Source organism: Octopus bimaculoides, chromosome 22, assembly GCF_046866305.1.
Source record: "Octopus bimaculoides isolate indiv1 chromosome 22, ASM4686630v1, whole genome shotgun sequence".
Taxonomy (NCBI): Eukaryota; Metazoa; Mollusca; class Cephalopoda; order Octopoda; family Octopodidae; genus Octopus; species Octopus bimaculoides.
The window spans coordinates 23,375,059-23,396,919 of NC_142949.1; the positions used below are offsets into that span (position 1 = coordinate 23,375,059).

At 38.8% G+C, this 21,861-nt stretch overlaps 1 protein-coding gene across 2 annotated transcripts in view; it reads right to left on the reverse strand.

Annotated features, from left to right (window-relative positions):
* Positions 1 to 21,861, reverse strand: part of LOC106872176 (actin-interacting protein 1) — a 51,619-nt gene that overhangs the window by 28,071 nt on the left and 1,687 nt on the right. The gene's annotated exons all lie outside the window — the stretch shown is intronic.

Here is a 21,861-nt window from a genome sequence, read left to right on the forward strand (position 1 = left end):
TTAGGCCCAGGTCTATTTCCCGTTTCTAAAGTAACCAAGTGGTTGAAACTAGCCCCTCTTCAGAATGGAATGCTAATCGGCCTCAGGATCAAACCCCAACTTTTGCTGTGACTCCTTTTCAGTTAAGAGAAATGAAGCAACATAAAATGAATTATTTTGCTCAAAAATACTGAGCCTGGGAATTGAACCAACAATCCTAACCACTAGGCTACATACTTTAGCTATTTCTTTATTTGAATCAATAAATTCTGTGAATGCTAATTAATATTTAGAATTCCATTTTGTTGGTTTGGTAGCCAATGGGCAGTTGCTTCATCTCGACAACATTTCAACTGTGATGACCATTACATTCTATTTTGCATTACAGCAAAGAACAAGATATGGGAGAGACTTACTTGAGTATGAAAGAGAGTTGGAACATGAGTGTGAGAGAGAATGGAAACACAAGTGTGTATACGAAATTTTCCATGCAGAAAAAATTATGAACAAATATCAAAAATAAAAGTTGTGCTGACATGAAAGTCCATACCAAGAATCTTGCAAACCAAATACAAAAACGAAATTTCATTTTTTATTTTAATTAAATTTCAATCACAGAAGTTTAATTATCCACTTCCAGAGAACGTCTTAATTTTATCAATTTTAAATTTTAAATAAAAAAAAAAAAAAGGAATCCATGAACCTAAATTTTTGTTGTTGTGATATGTAAGGTGCTGCTATTCTCAACTTTAAAAATACAAACTAGCTGGTTTTTACTAATTGTACTTCACTTTTGGAAGTGAATATTTCCTCAAAGAAACCAGAAGTCTATGTTCTCATAATACTCAATAGTTGTGAAGACTTCACTTCCAAAGATATGTTCACTGTTCGAAGTCAACTAGAAGCTAAGCTTTGATTAACTTAGACCATTCCAGTTTCAGCTTTGTAAGTGTGTTAATGGCACACACACAGAAATTATCAAATCAACAAGTTGCTAACCTAGATGTTAGTTAGTTTTGGAATAATATCAAGTTTAGCTCTTCAACGCTCTGGGGCTAAAAAATAACAAACAGCAATAATGATATAACGGCAATGCCAACCATATTAATTAGTATTACAAAGCGGGATTCTCTTTTAAATGTTTGATTTTTTTGCGACTGTAACATAAATCTGTTTATAGCAAACTAGAGATAGGCACAGGTGTGGCTATGTGGTAAGAAACTTGTTTCCCAACTACATGGCTCTGGGGTTCAGAGGAAGTGTCTTCTATTGTTGCCTTGGGCCAACCAAATAAGTACCAGTTACACACTGGGGGTCGATATAATTGACTTAATCTGTTTGTCTGTCCTTGTTTGTCCCCTCTGTGTGCAGCCCCTTGTGGGCAGTAAAGAAATAAGAAAAGTTGGCAGAAAAAGAGATCTGTAAACATTCGAGGATTAAGTAGGGTGCCACTTTGGAGCAGATTGTTGACTGTTGTTGGCGCTCCGTCGCTTACGACATCGAGGGTTCCAGTTGATCCGATCAACAGAACAGCCTGCTCGTGAAATTAATGTGGCTGAGCACTCCACAGACACGTGTACCCTCAACGTAGTTCTCGGGGGATATTCAGCGTGACACAGTGTGACAAGGCTGACCCTTTGAATTACAGGCACAACAGAAACAGGAAGTAAGAATGAGAGAAAGTTGTGGTGGAAGAGTACAGCAGGGTTCGCCACCATCCCCTGCTGGAGCCTCGTGGAGCTTTAGGTGTTTTTGCTCAACAAACACTCACAACGCCTGGTCTGGGAATCGAAACCGCGATCCTATGACCACATGTCCGCTGCCCTAACCACTGGGCCATTGCGCCTCCACTTTTGTTGACTGTAGAAAGGTCTCAATCTCAATACTAAAAAGAAGTTCACTTTGGAATCACATAGCTCTGTGTTTTATTCAATTGTGCAATACCTTAAGCATGTGCTTGGCCATAGTCTAAGGTCAACCCAAGCTTTGTGAGAGAAATTGAGAAAATGGAAACTATGTGGAAGCCCAATACTTGAATTCTATACTTAACCCTTTAGTGTTCATATTTCTCTACCAAATGTAATTTATATTCATTCACATTGTTTTCAATTAAGCATGCATTGTCTTTATAGCTTTGAGATTTCAATGATGTGATTGTTTATTGAATGACAATCACAATGATTGTGATTGAATGCCATTTAGATAAGTGTGAGAGGCCAGACCTGGTCAGTTTGAACATAAAACAAGTAGAAAATTTTGGGCCAGATATGGCCAGTTTAAATGATAAAGGGTTACTCTATCACCCAGCTGAACACCACTAGCTGGCCCTTAGGTACCTTAATTCCTTCAGTCACTTTGTCCAATAAATTGGATAATTTTTCAGCATAAATTACAAAAGAACTATAGATTATAATTAAGTTGAGTCACAGATACCAATTCACTGGACATTTCTAAATGTGATTCTGACTCAGTGTTTGCTCACAAGCTATAGAGGATGGCCGTGCTTTCTTGTAAATCTCACAGCTGTAAGTAAATTGGTATTTTTTTTACCTTGTGTAAGCAAAATTTTTTATTTATCCATGCCAAGAATTAAGCATATTGAATATTGAATTCTTTAAAAATTGACTCAGTATGTGTTATTTAACTGTATTTTTGTATAAATGAAAAATAAAAATTAAAAAATAGTTTTACTTTTTTATCCATGATTGAAGTTGTTAAAAAAATCTACTCTAAAATAAACTAATTTCCTTATTATACTGCTTCCTTCTAGAACAACAACCCATGAGTTGGCAGGGGTGGGGAGAATTACCCTTCTTTTAGGTAATGAGGATTGCCCCCCTCCCTTCTAAATCACAGAAGCTGACCTTCCTCTCTCACTAGGACTTTGAAAAAAAATAAGAAGAATAAGACACTAATCAATTACACAGTACTTCTGTAAGTGCAGCAGTGAGATGGTACCTATTTACAGCCAGATGGATTGAGGCATGAAATAGTAGACCACAAAACAATATTTGAACCACCAGTTTATTTGGCTGGTGGTTCTACACCAAATTATTTCAACCGACTCAATGGAACTGTTGCTATGTGATGGCTTCAATTAGATCTAAATTTACAAGAATGTATTTTTACAGACTACGATATTTAATCCAATATGTTTTCATCTGCCAAATAATATTGAATCTATTACAAGAATCTTAGAATAGAAGCTCTTTCTTGTATGCAGATAGGAAATTAGTTTTCAAGCAGCAATAGCCATACTTTGGACCTATCTAATTGGTTATGGTAACGCCTACACCATCCAACATTGTGAAGAGGAATGGGTGTTAGTTTATCAAGAAGAAATAGCAGTTGTAATGGGCTGATATATCCAAGGATAGAATATAACATGTTATAAGTTTACAAATAAGACCAACAACCAATGCTTTAGTATAGAACTGTATAGTGATTACACAAGAAAAACAAAAAAACAAAAAACAAAAAAAAAGAAAACAAAATAAAGGAAGAATTTATTTCTGGAAGTTCCACACAGCTCAAATAACAACAGGTTATTTAAAGCATCTCAAGGAAGTGAAAGCCTACAGCTTAAAAATACAAGAAACAGATTGTGTAAGGAAGTAAAGAAAAAAGTTACTCAAATTTCACGAAGTGGAACATAAATAAAGCATTGCCATTGATAATGAGACCTCGCTTGGTCTGTGATGTTAACTAAAATAGCTATGAAGAATATTTCTTAATTTTATAGAGCAATAATTTCAGCTGTTGAATATTGTTCTCCTCATCATCATCGTTTAACGTCCCCCTTCCATGCTGGCATGGGTTGGACAGTTTGACAGGAGTTGGCCAGGCAAGAGCCTGCTCCATACTACTGTGTCTGTTTTGGCATGGTTTTTATAGCTGGAAGCCTTTCCTAACACCAACGACCCAACAGAGTGGGCTGAGTGCTTTTTATATGGCACTAACACAAGTGAGGTCAGTTTTGGTATGGGTTTTACAGCTGGATGCCCTTCCAAATGCCAACCACTTTACAATGTGGACTGGATGCTTTTTAAGTGGCACCAGCACTGGCAGGGTCACCAGGTAACTTTGCAAGACAAGGAATCTTTGAGAGGGAAGGGGGAATTGGAGGAGGTGATCTTGTGTCAGATGATGAAAGGGTAAGGTGTGACAGAGAGATAGAAACAGGTGTCTTACTGTAGAGAAGGTACATGGTTACCTAACCAGAGAGAGAGAGAGAGAGATTCAATAATTAACATTGATGGTACTGGAGGAGAAATTGGCAGTAGTTTAGAGCATGTCTAAATCCAACAATACAACTTAATTAACCTAATTAATATCTATGGGGAAGGGAAGAGGTCTTTCCAAGAGTTGAAAAAATTCTTTATATCTTAATAGTTAATACATTTCTGTAAGAGATAATAAAATATAATCTGTGTAAGGAAATTATTAATGGGTTCAGTATGGCTCACCAAGCAGCACACGTCAATTAAAAAACCACAATGATCCAAAAAAGAACCTTTTCATAGTCAGCTATCCAGTCAGAAATAGCAGCTAAGTCACACTCTTATCTTACAAAAGAGAACACGTTAGATAATGCATTTTAGACATTTCCTAAACAAGTAGTATGTGTCATGGCTGGAATGGTTTTGCCCATAGGTCTACCTGCTAAAGCAAGGGTAACCTCAGTGATAAACTACATTTATTGTGAGAGAGTACTGGATGTTGCTCCTACTGCATTTGACGACAATCAACCATTTAGCATTCACATTACTGTCAAATTGTAATATTTATTCACATGGCTTTGAATTAATCATGCATTACCTGGTAGCATTGAGACTTCATTGATGTGATTGTTTATTTTTTAGAATGACACTGTAGGGTATTAATTCTTGTGTTGCATCAGTCTAGCTGTGATAAGTTGTCAACCAAATAAACCAGATGTGATCCATAAATCCATAAATTCAAGATATGGTGCTGATGCAGACATCACACTGTATTCTAACATGGAGAAGTTAACCCTATCAAATATCATGTTGTAGTTTAGATAATTGTTGAATTATTACAGATTATAGAGATTATTAAACTAAACAAGGAAATCATCATCATCATCGCTCATCATATTATGCCCCCCCTCCCTTCTTTGCTGGCAAGTCAGAAGACTGTTGAGTTCTGCTATCTGCTTTAGTATAGTTTCTATGGCTGGATACCATTTCTAATGCCAACCACTTTACAGAGTGTGTTGGGTGCTTTTTACATAGCACCAGCAGCAGGAAGGGCATTAAACAACTTGCAGGACAAGACCCCTTAAACTGAAGAGAGAAGGAGTATCAAGAAAGGTGACTTTGTGCCAGGCGAAGAGAGGTTAAACTACGAATAAGGGACAAAAACAGGTGTCTTGCAACAGAGGAGATACAGGGGTACCTCAGTCAAAAGGAAAATGGAGAAAGAGAGAGGAGAGAGATAAGATGCTGAAGATGAGAGGGGGCATCCGCCCAAGTTCCGGGGAGATATATGATGTATATAGTGAAGTGGAGCATGGATTGGATAGAGTAAGTGGGTGGGTGGGTAAGTTGCAAAAGGAGTGAAGGGGGATGAAGGGGAGGGAATGGAGTGAGTAGGTAGAGGAAGGGAGAGCTTGAGAGATGGGGGCTTGGGAAGAGATTTGACGAGGACATATTGTGTGCAGGTGGGTTGGCAAGTGGGATAAAGAGGTAAGTGTTGGGAAGAGGGGATGTGGGGGAGATTTATCTGCGGACAGATTGTATGCAGGGGCATGGTTATAAAGGATGTGCTTTCTTGGCCTCAATTTTACTTAGCTGGACGGTTCTTGAGACTAAAGCAAAAACAGACCAACACTTTCAGAAGGAGGAATCGGTAAGAATAAAATAAAAAATTCAGAGAAATATGATAAACATATCCAAAAATTTTTATGGCCTTCATGGTACTGGCATTTTAACTTGAAGTACTATGAAATAACTAGGTCACCATTAGCCCTCACATACTGAAAGAGGACCACAATAGACTGTGGGGTTAACATCTCCCTGCATCTTGTTATCTCAACTATGAAAACAAGGGCTTTTAAAGACTAGCTTATGATGGGAATTGAACTTGCAAGTCCTTTCTCCATGCTAATCTAACTCTCTAGCAAATGTCACCCACACCCAGTTTCAGAAACCTTGGTGACGTCCTCAACAAGGAAGCACTATCACCACCACCTCCACTACCACTACCACCACCACCACCACCACCACCACCACCAACAACAACAGCAGCAGCAGCAGCAGCAGCAGCAACATGCAATACAAAACAGAAAGGAATAAAACATTCTACAAGTGTTGTATGTCAATAAAACAAAACATGGATTGTTTCTCTAACATCAGGAAAAAAAAAAACTTCGACCATTTAATGAGATAAAAAAAAAAAAAAAAAAACAATAAAACCCTGGAAGTTTATGAATGAAGAGCCTGGTAGAATAAAATAATGCTTCATTGTTGAGTGTTACAGTAACTATAGCAACAAAAAAAAGCAAGATGTCTGGCACTGGTTCTATTTATTGGCTTTTCTACAGATTTATATAAAGTGGCTGCTTTGATAGGAAAAAAAAGTTGAGTTCTTTCATTAGTGGCAGAAGATTTATATAATTAAGCTCTTACAGCAAATGACTCAAGAACACTAATCAGGTTTGAAGAGGAGATTTAGTTTAAATGTCAATAAATCTCAAAGACACAATTCACCGAGATTTTTTAGACAGTCAACTCAGACCAACTTCCAATAAAATGTGATTAAGTCTTGTTTTAAGAGATGGGGAATGGTTGAAGGCCAACTTGAAATCAAAAATCATCATCATCATCAGACTACATCCACATGAAAATAGCACTGTCTGTTACGACGACAAGGGTTCCAGTTGATCTGATCAACAGAACAACCTGCTCATGAAATTAATAAGCAAGTTGGCTGAGCACTCTACAGACATGCAAACCCTTAACATAGTTCTCAGGGAGATTCAGTGTGACACAGAATTTGACAAGGCTGGCCCTTTGAATTACAGATACTATTAATTTTTTGCCAGCTGAATGAATGGGAACAACACAGACTAAAGTGACTTGCTCAAAGACACAATGTGCCACCAGTTTTCAAACTCACAACCTTATGATCGTGAGCTGAATACCCTAACCACTAAACCACACACATGAAAATATACAGTATCCCACAGAAGTATATACACCCCTAAAAAATTTCAGTAAAATTGCCATTACTCTGATGATATCAAAGTAAATCAAACAAAATTTATACTGAATAAACTATATCATACATGCAAATATTATACAAATTTGGAACACAAAACAATAAACATTTTTAAAGATATGAATGAAATATTAATCTTCAAACCATACAAAAATATGTACACCCTAAAGAATTATTTGCTATATTCAATATTTGGTGTGACCACTTTTGCTTTCAATGACTGTATTAAGTCTTCTGGGCATAGAGTCGACTAAATTTCTGAATATAAGTGATGGAATCGACCTCCATTCATCCTGAATGATGTCTTTCAAGCGTGTTGCATTGTGGGGGTTTTTTCTCCTCAACCTTCCTTTTCAAAAACACCTCACAAATGTTTTACTGGGTTTAAATCAGATGACATGGTAGACCAAGGTAATATCTTTATCTTTTAATCTGATAAAAACTTAGTCGCCATCTTTGAAGAGTTTTTAAGGTCATTATCATGTTGGAACATGGAATGTCTTCCTAGTTCCTTGATGCTTTTCAATATTGTTTTCTGCAATATGTCACAATAAAGCCTTGAATCCAGTGTTCTCTCAATAAATGTGAATCCTCACACACCAGCCGCACTCAAAGCATAACACTTCTGCCGCCATGTTTCATGGAAGGCATAGTGCATTTGTCGCTATTATCTTTACCTGATCATCACCATACTTGTTTAATACCATCTAACCCAAACAAATTAATTTTAGTCTCATCAGAAAAAAGAATTTTATTCCAAAACTCCTTCCCCTTACATAGGTTTTGGCAAAAGAAAGAGGACTTGATTTATGCCTGGTAGTGAGGAGAGGCTTCCTACGAGGAACGCATCCATGAAGACAACACTGGTTCAAACTTCAGCAAACTGTTTGGGTGGATACACTCTTTCCACTAACAGAAGACACACCTTGGGCCAAAGATGAAGCGGTATGATGCCTGTCATCCATCATGCAACGTCGGATATGGCGAATATCACACGCAGTTAAAATAGAAAGACAACCTGGAAGATGTTTATTGCTTAGCCGTCCAGTAGCTTTGTACTTCTGAATTACTTTGACAACCGTGTTAACTTGTATACTAAACCATTCTTTTCTTTTATTGTTTTATTTGTTTCAGTCATTTGACTGTGGCCATACTGGAGCACCACCTTTTAGCTGAAGCAATTAACCCCAGGACTTTGTAAGCTTGGTATTTATTCTATCGGTCAAGTTACAGGGACATGAGCACACCAACATCGGTGGTCAAGTGACAATAGGGAAACAAACACAGACACAAAGAAACACACACATAAATACATACATACATACACACATATATATATATATATATATATATATATACACACACACAATGGGCTTTTTTCAGTTCCTGTCTTCCAAATTTACTAATATAGCCCAAGGCTATATTAGAAAACACTTGTCCAAGGTGCCACACAGTGGGACTGAACCCAGAACCATGTGGTAAGGAAGCACGCTTCTTACCATACACAGACACCTGCGCTTATAATTCCTTGTACAAATTAAAAATAATTTTCTTCAAATCTTCAGACACTTCTTTTCCTTTTGGTGCCACTTTAATCACAATGAAGAAGATTTTCACCACGGTACACAAATCAGAATTCCTGCAGATGCAATAGCAATGACCAATGCAAAAATGCCAGGAGAAATAATTTATTAGAATTGAAATTATCAGCAACATCTGAATTTAGTAAAAAAAAGTGGATAAAATATTGAATATAGCAAATTTCCTTCATGGTGTACATATTTTTGTAACTTTGAAAATTAATATTTCGTTCATACCTGGTTTAGTATACAAGTTAACACGGTTGTCAAAGTAATTCAGAAGTACAAAGCTACTGGACGGCTAAGCAATAAACATCTTCCAGGTTGTCTTTCTATTTTAACTGCGTGTGATATTCGCCATATCCAACGTTGCATGATGGATGACAGGCATCATACCGCTTCATCTTTGGCCCAAGGTGTGTCTTCTGTTAGTGGAAAGAGTGTATCCACCCAAACAGTTTGCTGAAGTTTGAACCAGTGTTGTCTTCATGGATGCGTTCCTCGTAGGAAGCCTCTCCTCACTACCAGGCATAAATCAAGTCCTCTTTCTTTTGCCAAAACCTATGTAAGGGAAAGGAGTTTTGGAATAATCATGTTTATTGTTTGGTGTTCCAAATTTGTATAATATTTGTGTGCATAATATATTTCATTCAGTATAACTTTGTGTGCATAATATATTTCATTCAGTATTACTTTCGTTTCATTTCCTTTGATGTTGTCAGAGTAATGACAATTTCACTGAAATTTTTTAGAAGGGTACATATTTCTTATTTCTTTATTGCCCACAAGGGGCTAAACACTGAGGGGGACAAACAAGGACTGACAAAGGGATTAAGTCGATTACATCGACCCCAGTGCGCAACTGACACTTAATTTATCGACTCCGAAAGGATGAAAGGCAAAGTCGACCTCGGCGGAATTTGAACTCAGAACGTAACGGCAGACGAAATACCGCTAAGCATTTCGCCCGGCGTGCTAACGTTTCTGCCAACTTGCCGCCTTGTACATATTTCTGTGAGATACTGTATATGGTGGAAGTCACTTTGGTGACTGAGTAAGACTGCTTCCTAAACTCAGTAAATTCCATGCAAATGTTCCATGAGTCCAAGATGTTTCTGTGTGCGAATTTGTTTTGAGTGGATAAACTATTGTATAGCACTGAACCTAATTTTCAATGCAATCAGAAACCAACTGCACTTCAGATTTTCACACACACACACACACACACACACACACACACACTTAACAATATATACAATTTCAAACCATTCCAATAGCAGTTCTGTTGAATCTTGAATGTTATTCACTAATATTTTCCACCTATCTTGCTCTTCTCTTTGGCTGCCTTCCTTTTACCTTCTATTTTACCAAAAAAATGTACTTTTGTAGATCCATCCCCTACACACACAGTAGAATTAGAGCCAAATGGATGTGGTGTTTGCTTACCAACAAATAATCCAGGATTATTTGGGCAGTACAATTATTCTATACACCAGCTATCAGAAACAGGTTGTAGATCTCTGGGAAAGTCACCTCAAATAAACTGACAATCTATCCAGGGGCAAAGGAGATTTAATATCACAATATCACAGCTAAACGTTAACTTTTACACATTTCATGTTGTTTTACATTTTCACATATATCTGCACATCTCACACAAACACATCATCATCATCATGCAGACCAATAATCAAAGACATTCCAGCCATGACCATCCCAGTTTTTATTCAGCTACAGTACACCAAATAGAACATTATCCTGTGTGTAGTGTAATACTGTGTGGTGTAGTAATAATATTGTTGTCATTGTTCCAGGAGATCAAGCAAATATTTTGAATGTGACCATCCCATCTTTATATATCAGGAACTACATTGTCCAATCTTTTTTTGTTTTTTGTTTTAGCTGGTAAATGTAATTTGAGGGGAATTTGGCTGCTATTTCTAGCAAATAGGGAGTCCACATAGCAGTTCATAGTGAGAAAAAAATCAAGAGATTCCATACATCTCAACCATGTGCATCGTACAGGAAACCTGACATTATTTGAGGTAAGAAGCTAAAAATTACATATTTGCTCATCAGAAGTCTCAGCAGCAAGCTGCTTCAATCCAAACATGCAGCTAATGTATTTGTGTAGAGTTGCAACTGTAGCAGGCAGGGATCTAATTTCACCTTCTCATTGACACCAGAGTGTGTGTGTGTGTGTGTGTGTGTGTGTTAAGTATTAAACCTCTTCTAAAATACTTCACAATAGTTGATGTCAGAGGCTCCTCTTGTGAGCAATTTGTGTGGATGAGAAAAAAGAGACAAGGGAGAGGAAGAGAGAAGAGGAGATGTGTGGGCCACACCTATTCATTTGGTCAGCCACTCACATATCATAGATCTGCCAGATTAAAGCTGTCCTTGGTTACTCAGCAACAAGAACAGCAAGAACATTGTAAAAGCTTCTCACTTGTATTGTTGCTCACAAAATCACTTTGCTGTGGAGGTTGTTGTAGCTATTAAGGCCTAGGTCAGCCCTGATTGAATTGAATTATGATTGAAGTAACAAGATAAAATTTTTATTATCTAAGTGGTCAGGTGTTATCTGAGGGAGATAAACAACTATTTCTAGCAGGTCAACTAACCCTAACCCTAACCCTAACCCTCATTAGCTTGTTGCTGTTGCTGCTGATGATGATAATGGAAATTCTGCCTAAACAGATTCTTTTCTTTTATTCTTTTCCTTTATATGTTTCAGTCAATCGACTGTGGCCATGCTAGAGTACTGTCTTAAAAGGTTTTAGTAAAAGAAATTGACCCCGGGACTTATTCTTTGTAAGCCTAGTACTCGTTTTATTGGTCTTTTTTGCTGAACTGCTAAGTTACGGGGATGTAAACACACTAACATCAGTTGTCAAGGGATGGGTGGTGGGGACAAACACAGACACAAAGACACACCCATAAAAATATATACATGCGTATATGATATGTAATGCCCTGCATTATGATGATGTATTTCATTGTCTGCGTGACTGGCCTGAACATCATACCTCGCCGACTGACACTGCTTGTTGTGCTTGTCCACTATTTATCAGTAGTGGAACAGCCCACTTCTCACTTGGGGGTGTCCACCACAACAGTGTATGTGTGTGTGTGTGTATATATATGTAGTGGCATATATATATATATATACACACACACACATATATATATATATATGACAGGCTTTTTTCAGTTTCCGTCTACCAAATCCAGCCACTTGCCCAAGGTGTCACGCAGTGGGACTGAACCTGAAACCATGTGGCTGGGAAGCAAGCTTCTTACCACACAGTCATGATGGAATTAACAGAAGCAGCATTTCAGTAAGAGCCCCATGGTAAAAGATATTAGAATAATAGTACACACAGTGGGAATGAACCAGGTACTTCGTGATTTTGAAATAAACTTTATAACCACTTGACCACAGCTTCATCCATTTCAACATACACACACACGCCTATTAGTCTGTGAGCATGTGTCAAACAGACTCAAATGCGCTGTTTTAGTCCTTTCTTTCAGCCTCTCCAATTCAGGCATCCAGAACAAATCTCAAACAACTGGGTTTAGAGTGTTAACTGAAGATGACAACAACAAATAAGATAAAGTTAGGACAATCTGGCTTCCAGGAATGAGAAGTATGTGGTTTTATCTAATTGGCTCATCTTTTATTGGTTGATATTCAGCTATCCTCTAGTAACACTCCTTCGGTTCTTACAATACAACTAAAGGAGCGCTGTTATACAAATATAGACAAACAATAACAAACATAGTTGTGACTTGCTGGCTTTTTCATCTCACAATTAGTTTTTTTTCTCATTTACAAATGGCCATAGAAAAAAAAGAAAAATATTTTGTGAAACTAAACCCAAATTAAATACATTCTCCTTTCTTTCTTTATAGAAATAAAATAATGATGCCTGCTTTATTTGTAAAAACTCAATTACATGTATAATGTAAATTAAATAACGAGCTTGTTAATGCTATTTTACACATGTCTGTGTGTGTGTGTGTGTGTATGTGTGTGTAAAATAGTGTGTGGAGGGTAAAATAGTGTGTGTGTGAGTAAAATAGTGTGTGTGTGTGTCTACAAATGTATACATACAGGCAAGACAAACAAAATTGTCTAAATGTGTGTGGGCGTGTTAGTTCAGTGGGTCTTGTACATTTTGGCAATGTTTCAAGCATGAGTAACTTCTCTGCACTTTCACTGTTCCATAGATATGAGGTTGGAGTAAATAGAAGAAATCAAGCTAACCTACATTTGACTCAAAAGACCTCTCTCATACATTTTGTGATGAACCAACAAGTGTGCCTTTATGTGGGTGACTCTACCTGCTAGAAATAGCAGCTAAATTCCCTTCAATACATTGCATATATTCATTAATTCATTTGTTTTACATATGTTGTTCTATGCTGGCATGGGTTAGACTTATTGAGGTGGATACCTTTCATATCACCAGACTGACCAATTTTTCAAGGAATATTTTTTTTATTCCACTCGTCATCAAAGTGCAGAACCACAAAACACTGTTTACAAAGTATGCAAACCAGATATCACCGTTTAGTACAAAGAGCATTGTGCAAAGTCACTAAGTGTAAATATTCAACACACACAAATAAAGGGCTTCCACACAGTTTCCTTATTTCCTTACTGCCCACAAGGGGCTACACACAGAGGGGACAAACAAGGACAGACAAATGGATTAAGTCGATTATATCGACCCCAGTGCGTAACTAGTACTTATTTAATCAACCCTGAAAGGATGAAAGGCAAAGTTGACCTCGGCAGAATTTGAACTCAGAACGTAGTGGCAGACGAAATACTAAGCATTCACCCGGCGTGCTAACGTTTCTGCCAGCTCGCTAATTCCACACAGTTTCTATTAAGCAATTTCACTTCCAAAGCTTTGCCCACCCAAGGCTATTGTAGAAGACACTTGCTCAAGGTGCCATGCAGCGGAACTGAACCCAGAACCATGTGGTTGGGAAGCCAACTACAGACCACACAGCCACACCTACTGTTTTTTACACATACAGACTTGTCTTTCAGGTGCTGGTGCCACTTAGAAAAAGGCACCCATGCCAGTGCTGCATTCATGCACGTGTGCCAGTGGCACATAAAAAGCACAGCACCCAGCACACTCTGTTTTAGTGGTTGGTGTTAGGAGGGGCATCCAGCTGTAGAAACCATGCCACAACAGACAGTTGGAGTTTAGACAGCTCCCTGCTAGCCAGCTCTGTGTCAAAGTGTCCAACCCATGCCACCATGGAAAGAGGACATTAAACAATGATGATAGGTGTAGGTACGACTTGCTGGTGCAGGCATGGCTGTGTAGCAAGAATTTTGGCTTCCCAACCACATGGTTTTAGGTTCAGTCCCATTGGACAAGTGTGAACACTACATCGACACTGCATGAACAAGTGTCTTCTAATATATCCCCAGGCTGATCAAAGCTTTCTAAGTGGATTTGGAAGACAGAAAGAAGACCATCATGTATGTGTGTATGTATGTTACTGTCTCTTTGCCTTGATATCACATGATAGTCATATACAAGTGTCACCATAATGCAAACAGAGTCCTTTATTTCCAATCTGCCATGAAAAACAAGTCTAGTCACAAGGAAATATTACCTTACTTGGAAACAAGTGACGATTATTAACAGGAGGAGCACACGTGCGTACATACATACATACATACATATACACACACACATATATATATATAAAGAATACAAAAAATGGGGCAAGAACGTGACAGGCGACAACAAAACATCCAGACAGTTAGATGATACAAAAAAGGACATGAAAAAAGGACGGGTCATTTGGAGTTTTCATTCGTCAGTTGAGTTCCAGATTATCTTTGCAGTTTCGGCTGGTTATACTCGAGACCGCTCCAATCTGGCTAGCCCCAAGGAAAATCTAAGCTAAGAGCACTAGATTCCTTGGAAAGAAGCAGCAAATGTATATGAAAACAAGGGCGGACAAAAATGGAGAAATGGTACACAAATACAAATGTAAACAACAAGACATTAACAACAGGTGTCTTTCGACTAAGGACGAATAAAATTAAGCTGGCGTGTGTGGAAGTGAAGCCTTACAGCAGGGACATAAGAGATGACAGGCATGGGAAGGAATATAGATGTTGCATGAATGGTAGTACAACCAAGAAAGAAAGGTCAGGCTTGGTCGAACACCGGTCATGTGGAAGGAGAGGAGAGAGGTAGAGGGATAGAAGAATTAGGGAGGGACGAGAAAAAAAAAAAGAGACAGAGTGAAGTGAAAGAGGAGGGAAGGTGAGAATGAAGGGAAGGCCAGGAAATGTGAGAGAGGGGGAGTGAAAGAAAGAAGGGTGGAAAGAACGAAATAAGTGTGAAGGGGCTGAAAGAAAGAGAGAGTGAAAGAATAAGAGAGTTATACAAAATTTATGTGTGTGTGTGTGTGTGTGTACTTACATATAAGAGACCAAAGTGTATATATGCCACTATATGTATATAAAAAAGAATTTTTAAATGGGACAAGAATGCGACAAGTGACAACAAAACATCCAGACAGTTGGATGATATATATATATATATGCGAAGGCGTATGGCTCAATGGTTAGAGTGTTGGGCTCACAATCATGAGATAGTGAGTTTGATTCCCAGACAAGGCTGTGTTGTGTTCTTTAGCAAGACACTTTATTTCACATTGCTCCAGTTCACTCAGCTGTAGAAATGAGATGCGATGTCACTGGTGCCAAGCTGTATCAGCCTTTGCCTTTCCCTTGGATAATGTCAGTGGCATGAAGAGGGGAGTATGGGTAACTGCTGGTCTTCTATAAACAACCTTACCTGGACTTATGCCTCAGAGGGTAACTTTCTCAGTGCAATCCCATGGTCAGTCTCATGACCAAAGAGGGTCTTTTACATATGTGCATGTGTGTGTGTGTATCTTGACTGCTTTGCGGATTGAACTTATTACCACTCCCCAAAGTACTACACTTATGCCTACATCCACTTTTTAATGTATAACAAAGTATAGGCATCACAAGTTGTAGACTAACCAATAAGGAGAATATCTTTGGACATTTAATGAACAGTTTGGTTCCAAATTCTTGGAACATTAACTGAATATGAGAAAAACCTGAAAATGGCCGAAACATTGTGACTATATTAACCAAGATGAAAACATCTGCCTGACCATAAGCAGTGATTAATAAGTCCAGAGATGGATGATAAGTTTAATAATAGATTAAATCAGTCTGATCAAATGAAGCGTTTATTATGCTATGAGTGGATTAATCTATGCACACACGCACACCCACACATATACACATACACAATAGTCGTCAAGTTTAAAAACAAGTATTAACTTTCATGACTAAGAAGAAGTCAATGTTCAATGAAATAAATCCAGTGTAACAGAGGTGTAATACTAAAGAGAAGTCCATAGGTGACCTCATCCTCTGAGGGGGTGTGGTTCCTTTACAATTTATATTACTCAACAGTCTATATTGATGTACAATAAGCTATTTTTGTATAGCAATGGTTTATTTTCACCTCAGTTGATATCAAAATTTTAATGAAAAATAAACACAAAACCATTTTCAAACTAAATCATACGACAGGCGAATATTTCTGGATAGTTTTTGTTGTAGGAAAAAATAATTACCGGCCATCTTACTATACTCTGAATTCTGGTTCATTGTAACTCGTTATCATGCTGGAAGCAGTACAAAGTACACTACTAAATGAATAAGAGGAGAAGGAGGAGGAGGAGGTTAAATGTTTCAATATCATTTTCTATCTACACCACTTAATTACGCCAATGTAAGAGATACTTCAAAGCCATGGGAAAGCTTCTGCTTTACCACCACTGCTCTCACCAATTGCTGTTCAATAGAAAGATTTGTAATATTCTAATATGGTAGCAAGTAGCAAGTTGCAGTGAATCTGAAATTGGACAACCCAAAATGCTTATTTTATTTTCCGCAACAAAAATCACCACAAAGCATATTTTGGGGTTAAAATAAAATAATGCTGAAAAGTTTCCTCAATATCTGTAAACTGATTATCAGTGAAGGTTAACAGGGAAACTAGCTTTTGTGTGTGGAAGATGCACAGGTCCAATAAATGCTGAAAATAGACTCCATCGAGTGTCAGGGAGGCAAGCTAGAGGTAGTAGATACCTTCTGTTATCAAGGTGACCAAATTAGTAGTGGAGGTGGATGCTCCAAGAGCGTAGCTGTGAGAATAAGATTAGGATGGACAAAGTTCAGAGAGCTCCTACCACTGCTGACAACAAAGGGCATCTCTTTCAGAGTGAAAAGCAGATTGCTTGATGCCTGTGTGTGAACAGCTATGCTGCATGGCAGTAAAGCATGGGCTACGACAGCCAAGGACATGCATAGGCTTGAAAGAAATGAAGCCAGTATACTTCGCTGGATGTGCAATGTCAGTGTGCATGTTCAACAGAGTGTAAGCATCTTGAGAGAAAAGTTAGGCATAAGAGGAATCAGATGTGGTGTGCAAGATAGACGACTGTACTGGTATGGTCATATGATGTGTATGGATGAGGACAGCTGTGTAAGGAAGTGCCGATCTCTAACTGTGGCAGGTATCTATGGTAGAGGTAGAGCCAGGAAGACATGGGACGAGGTGGTGAAGAATAATCTTCAAACTTTGAGTCTCACAGAGGCAATGACTGGTGACCAAGACCTTTGGCGATGTGCTGTGCTTGAGAGCATCCATCAAGCCAAGTGCACCCATGCTGGTGACATAAAAAACATCTTTTGAATGTTGGGCCTCACAGAGGCAAAGTGGCTGAGTTCCTTTTGATTGTTGGGCCTCGGGAAGGCAAAATGATTTCCTTTCGAATGTTGACCCTCACAGAGGCAAAGTGGCTGAGTTCCTTTTGAGTGTTGGGCCTCGGGAAGGCAAAATGATTTCCTTTCGAATGTTGACCCTCACAGAGGCAAAGTGGCTGAGTTCCTTTTGAGTGTTGGGCCTCACGGAAGCAATGACCGAGACTTTTGAGTGGAGGAGATATAAGAGCAAATAATTCTGAAAAACAAAGGCCATTAAAGAAATGACAGAAAAGACAGGGGGACAAAAAAAGTCAGCCTGAGGCTGGAGTATGTGCTGTGAGTGATTTTATGCCAATCAATCAAGTGGCCCTTTTCTGGATACAATCCAGAATGTCTGGATGTGTAACAGTATCACCGTCTCAGAGATAGAGTAATACCCCACTGTGGACCTTGCCTCCTTTCAGTTTTGTAGAGTATCAGCAATTGTTGAGAGCCAAATATTTTCTGGCCCTGTAAAGATGGGCCAGCTTTAGGGATGCAGTCCTAGCTTTGTTAAGGACATGTTTCTGCCAGGAGAGATCCTCAACGATAGTAAAAGCTCGCATTTAGAGCAACTCTGAGGATTTTAGTTAAGGGCTGCCCACGTTTTAGAGAGAAGGTGTGATGAAATTTTGATATGAATAATACTTGAGGGATTTTTCCCATTAAAGAGGAAAGATGGTTGCAGCCTCACAAGTGGTTGGTTTTGAAGTCTCCATTGCTGAAACCAGTGCAGGTTTGGCATAAGGTGTCTATGTTGCACATGAATGATGTGTAGCTGGAGAAGGTGAGGGATGAATGAATGATTGTATCATCTACATAAAAGTGGGCCTTGGTGGATGAGATGGCAAGATCACTGATATAGAGAAGGAAGAGAATGGCGGACAAAACCAAAGACACAGATATTCCAGAGTTGTTTGAAAATGGAACAAAAGGAGTGACAACTGTCACAAGTGTTATTTCATTAGTTTCACTCTTGCAATCTCATTGGAAATAACACAAAAACATGTTATATATATGTGTGTATATACATAGGTGCAGGTGTGGCTGTGAGGTAAGATGTTTGCTTCCCAACCACATGGTTCTGAGTTCAGTCCAACTGCATACTGCATGGCACCTTGCAGAAGTGTCTCCAACTATAGTTCTAGGCTAATGAAAGCCTTGAATGGATTTGGGAGACATAACCTGAAAGAAGTCCATTACTCTTTACTCTTTTACTGGTGTCATTTGACTGTGGCCATGCTGGAGCACCACCTTTAGTTGAGCAAATCGACCCCAGGACTTATTCTTTGGATGCCTAGTACTTATTCTATCGGTCTCTTTTGCCGAACCGCTAAGTTACGGGGACGTAAACACACCACCATCGGTTGTCAAGCGATGTTGAGGGGACAAACACAGACACACGAACATATACACACACATACATACATATATATATCATCATCATCATCTTCGTTTAACGTCCGCTTTCCATGCTAGCATGGGTTGGACGATTTGACTGAGGACTGGTGCAACCGGATGGCTACACCAGGCTCCAATCTAATTTGGCAGAGTTTCTACAGCTGGATGCCCTTCCTAACGCCAACCACTCAGAGAGTGTAGTGGGTGCTTTTACGTGTCACCCGCACGAAAACGGCCACGCTCGAAATGGTGTCTTTTATGTGCCACCCGCACAAGAGCCAGTCCAGGGGCACTGGCAACGATCTCGCTCGAAAACCCTACAAGGCCAGTCAGGCGGTACTGGCAATGGTCACGCTCAGGATGGTACATCTTATGTGCCACCCGCACAAGAGCCAGTCCAGGGGCACTGGCAACGATCTCACTTGGCTTGCCGGGTCTTCTCACGCACAGCACATTTCCAAAGGTCTTAGAAACAGGCTTCTTTCAGTTTCCGTCTACCAAATCCACTCACAAGGCTTTGGTCGGCCCTAGGCTATAGTAGAAGACACTTGCCCAAGGTGTCACGCAGTGTGACTGAACCCAGAACCATGTGGTTGGTAAGCAAGCTACTTACCACACAGCCACTCCTGTGCCATTATATATCTTTTATCTTCTTTTTTTTATCTTTTACTTGTTTCAGTCATTTGACAGTGGCTATGCTGGGGCACTGCCTTGAATTTTCAGTTGAATGAATTGACCTTAGTACTTCATACACACACACACACACACATACATATGTATATATGACAGGCTTCTTTCAGTTTCTGTCACAAGGCTTTGGTCAGCCTGAGGCTATTATACAAGACACTTACCCAAGGTGCCACGCAGTGGGACTGAACCCAGAAGCATGTGGATGGGAAGCAAGCTTCTTACCACAGCCACACCTGCACACACACACACACACACACACAAGTAAGTGTGTGTGAGTATGTGTGTTACTGTTTCGCTGCCTTGACATCATATAATAGTTGTAAATGAGTGTCACTGCCATACAAGCAGAGTCCTTTGTTTCTAATATACTGCAAAAATATGTCTGACCATAAGGAGACATTACCTGACTTGAAAACAAATGGAAGTTGACAACAGGAATGGCATCTGGCTGTAGAAAAACCTATCTCAGCAAATTATGTTGCATACTGGGGTCGATCTAATCGACTGGCCCCCTCCCCATAAAATTTCGGGCCTTGTACCTAGAGTAGAAAAAAATATTTTATACTGTAGACGTTTCTAGCAGTTTGATTGGTTAAGTTATAAAGTTTTTAATTCTATCATTAACATTTCTAGATGTTTACCGTCTCATCTGCAGGATGAAGGGGCACCGGGATCTGGGATTTGAACTCGTCGTGCAGACGACATAATAAACGTCGATAAATGCATTTCAGGAATCTGTTTTGAATAAAATGCCAGAAATTCGGATGAAAATAAGAAAATGAAAACTTGATAAAAAGATAACAGAGAAAACAGTCGTGTTTTCTGTTCGCAATACGGTACATAGTTTGTATATACATGTATGTGCTTTAAATTTATATATGTTGCTATCAATATAACGATACCGCAAATAACAATTTTCAATTTGGATAGTTAACGAAGATGAAACTAAGAAACAATGACGAATGTGTAAAGATAATTTGGCCACCGGGAATGGCCGAAACGAATCGGAAAATACTTAAGGCAGTGTAGAGGAATATTATTATGTTTACATTTATTAAAAAGAGATAATAAATCGTCAAAATATAAAATTAGCTAACGTCTATACACCCACAGACAACTCACATTACGTATACATTATACATATATGCACACACTCATAGACGAAAGACAAGAAAGCTTGAAAAGTTGCAATGAGCAATAGAAAATGTGACAATGACGAAAATGATTATCACAACAATGATAACGATAGCATCGTGTTACTGATCGTGTGTACACAGGACAGACGCACACGAGCACTGGTAATATAAGAAGTGCAATTGTTTAAGTCAGACAAGGCGAGGGGCACTTCAACACAGACTAGGAGCAGGTGTTTTCTGCATCTAAGTTAAGCAGTTCACTAATTTTTTGCAACACAGGCAAGCCAACAGATATAAGTACGTACACACACACACACACACACATGCCAACCGATTTTAAGTACACACAATGAAACATTTACTGGCCAATATGAGTACCTTTACGCGGTCATTCGATCTGCTAGACATAGCAACCAGGTTTTCTTCAAAGCACACCTAACGTACTTTAAGAGAACGGATGGGGTCCACATTGGTTGTCTTACGGTACAGTCAAGGCTGGAATGTCTATTATAACAGGCTTCACCTGGGGTAGACCTTACAAGCTAAAAGGAGGAGCTACTATGTGGTCATTTGAGCGGCTGGAAATAGCAACCATATCTAACTCAAATCATACTCTACCGCCGTTAGAAAAAATAAAGAGACACATGTAAATGGGATGATCACGACTGGGTTATCTCTGCTCGTAAGTTTAACCGATAAGAGTAAACAACAGCAACAACAAACATAAGACACACAAACGAGGGTGTCGTTGCGTGGTCGTTTGACCTGCTAGAAATAGTAGACAAATCTTCATATCACATCCGCCAGCCTTAAAACAAAACAAAAAAAAAGTTAGACAATGAAGTGATGACTACAAAAATATCTAACTACCACGAGACTGGAATGGCTTTGGTCAGTACTGGCCGTGGGTTAAACACTACCTTCGTATACTGAAGTGTTTGAAAATATAACAAGTTTGTGTTGGGCAAATAAAATCGGTTAGAAGTTTGAC